The following is a 2,763-nucleotide window of genomic DNA, read 5'->3' as shown; positions in this document are numbered from 1 at the left end:
AAATGTTTACTTGGATCAAGTTTCTTGATTTAAGAGTTGGATAATAAAGTACGTGATACTATGAGTTCGTGGGTATTTTCAGAGAGACACTCAAGCTAATTTCTATAAATTTCGGAATATTGGAAATTATTGGATTATTTCTAAAGAAAAGAATTTGTTTTGGTGAAATCTGGGCCGTACACATCTCACCGTTTCATCTTAGCCACCAAAATTATGAACTGTGGTGGAGCTTTTTGTTTAACAGGGAGACTTGGTCAATTTCGTCAGGACCGTCTCTCCTTTTTCTCTCCTTCTCTCGACTCTTCCTGAAACCCAGAGAAAACGACGTCGACCTCCGACGCCGTCCTCGCCATCCGGACACCAATCAAGCGTTCTTGACTTCGCCGAGGTCCCTCTGGCCTCAGTTTTTCCGATCGGCGGCTATGGGAAGAGAAACGGAGGCGGGAAACTTCTGCTCCTCCGTCGATTTCGGTGTTTTCTGGCGACTTCTCCTGGTATGGTTTTCTTCCTCTCGTTGTCCTCTACCATTCTAGGGTATTCAAATTTTAGTTTAGCTTGGAGTTTAACGAATTTGGTTTTTGGGATTTTTGGATGTTTCCTGCCCTTGACGGAATTCGTCACTGCCGGCGTTCTCTCTTTCTCCCGACGACCTGAGTCAACTCCAGAGATGTTGGACCATGGTTGGAATCGACTTCATGGATGCTGAGCTGAGTTAGGCAGATAGCGTCGATTTGGGTTTTCCGGCGAAGGACCTCTGTTTGTGTTTGGTTAACGACTCATCGATTCAAGGTGAGCTTTGGACATTTGGAACCTCTGTGTTGTGAATTAATTGTGTTGCATTGGTAATTAATAGTTTTTGTGACAGCAGAATATGGTGGTTCGAGATGAAAGAAGACAGGAGCCAGCGATTCTAGCTTCCAATATTCTTTGTCAATGGAGTTAGTTTTTCTGGATTTCGTTTGATACTAAGGTGAGTTGAGACAACTTGGAAGTTGTGAGAATTATGACAACATTTGAAGATTTGGTTGTTGGTGTAAGATTATATTAATTGAAGTGCTATGTGTGGGTTTCTATGAAGCTGTAGAGGTTCAACTGATTTGGTGACGTGAGGATAAGTAGGGCAGAAGAAGGATTGGTCTAACTAGCTGTGATGTTCCTAATTGGAAGTAGACCAATACGAAGGGATCCTGCCTTGAACTGTCTTACACTACAAGAATTCGGGGCATTTACCACGCAAAATTTACGGCGTGCTTTTAATGCGTATCGTAAAAAATCTCTGACATGTATTCTTCTACTGTGTGCTTTTAATGCGTGCCCTAAATGACCAATCGCATTAAGTTTTTCACTGCGCGCATGTATAGCGTGTCGTAATCGTGATATGTTTTTACTGCACACATAAGTAGAACGCCGTGAAAACCCAGAAAATTATTTACAGCTCGCATATGAAGCTGGCCGTAAAAACGACTTTTAAGGCGTGAAATTTTCCCCAAAAATTCTATTTTCCCTCTTAATAGAACTCTATCTTCCCTCTTCTCAATTAACTTTTCCCTCTTCTAAATTTTCCCCAAATTATTAACTTCTTGCAATAGAAGTTCGGGGTCGTTGCTTTCTTCCTAAGAAGTTGAGAGAGGGTCATATGAGCTAGAACACTATAATCTCTTGTCTTCCTCTTCTAAGAAGTCCCGCACCTTTGCAAAGCCTCAAACCTCAACCCCCAAACCTCAATAATCTCGACAGAGTTAGAAAGAAGCTCTAATCCTCCACCGAATTCTACAATGAGCTGCAAACCGGAAAGCCTGCAGATCGGTTTTTGGGGATTTCTGGCTGTGGTGGTGCAAGGTAGGTATGTTTCTTCTTCTTCTTCTCTCTTTTCTCAATCGATTTTTGTATTCTACTTTCTGTTTGAAGCGATTAGAATCGCTGAAACCCTTAATCCTTTTATTTCTCCGGTCATGAATGCCGCTGTTTCAACCCCAGCCGTCAGCCTTCCTCATCAATCGCAGCCCCAAACTATCGTCAGGCCACAAACTCTTAGGCTATCAGACTTCGCGACATTCGTTGTTGTGTACGCCTGAGATTGTGATTCTTAATCATAAAATTCAGGTATGGCTAACAGTAATCCCTGTTATAGTGTGGGATTATAAATTTCACAGTAATGTCAAGTAATTTTCTTTTATAACCTAAGTAAGCTATGAGTAGGTTGTTAAGTGTTGCATTGTTATGTCGATTGCGATATGCTTATATGCAGAAGTCACTATAAAAAAGAATTCGGTTAGCCACGGCAGAGAGCAGTCGCCAAAAACCACTTTGCCGTCGCCGTTGAGGGTGTGACCATTGCTTTTGGCTACGGCAATGAGCCGTCGCCACATTTTTTGCGACGGCAGGCAGCGACTGCAAAAGCCGTCGCTTATTTGGTGACGGCAAATGGCGACTGCTTCCACCGTCGCAAATCACCCATTGGTGACTGCAAACTTGCCGTGGCAAATTCTATTTATGAATTTAAAAAACAAATATTTTTTTTAGACAAGACCTGTACAAAAAATAAATTAAAGATACTGAAAAGAATTGTTACATTCAATTAGAGTCCTCAAATGTCAATATATTACAACATAATAACTATCAATATAAGCACATTAAGCAGTAATTTACAAGTGTTTCTACCAAATAGTTTTGACACAAGCACAAAACCAACTAAGTGCAACTATGTCAAAGCCTCCAAAACCAAAGTTTCAATTGTAGATCATGGTAAGTCAGAATCAAAAT

The 2,763-nt window shown here is 41.1% G+C and overlaps 1 non-coding gene across 1 annotated transcript; it reads left to right on the top strand.

The window, feature by feature from the left end:
* Positions 1–248: 248 nt before the first annotated feature.
* LOC101299369 lies at positions 249–1,367 on the top strand. The gene is made up of 3 exons (XR_184421.1): positions 249–789; positions 869–970; positions 1,085–1,367. It is a non-coding gene; the product is annotated as an uncharacterized LOC101299369 (transcript).
* Positions 1,368–2,763: the final 1,396 nt, after the last annotated feature.

The sequence above is a fragment of the Fragaria vesca genome, linkage group LG4 (genome assembly GCF_000184155.1).
Source record: "Fragaria vesca subsp. vesca linkage group LG4, FraVesHawaii_1.0, whole genome shotgun sequence".
Classification (NCBI taxonomy): domain Eukaryota; kingdom Viridiplantae; phylum Streptophyta; class Magnoliopsida; order Rosales; family Rosaceae; genus Fragaria; species Fragaria vesca.
Note: the sequence above shows the minus strand (reverse complement) of the source record. Positions and strands in the feature narration are given on the sequence as shown.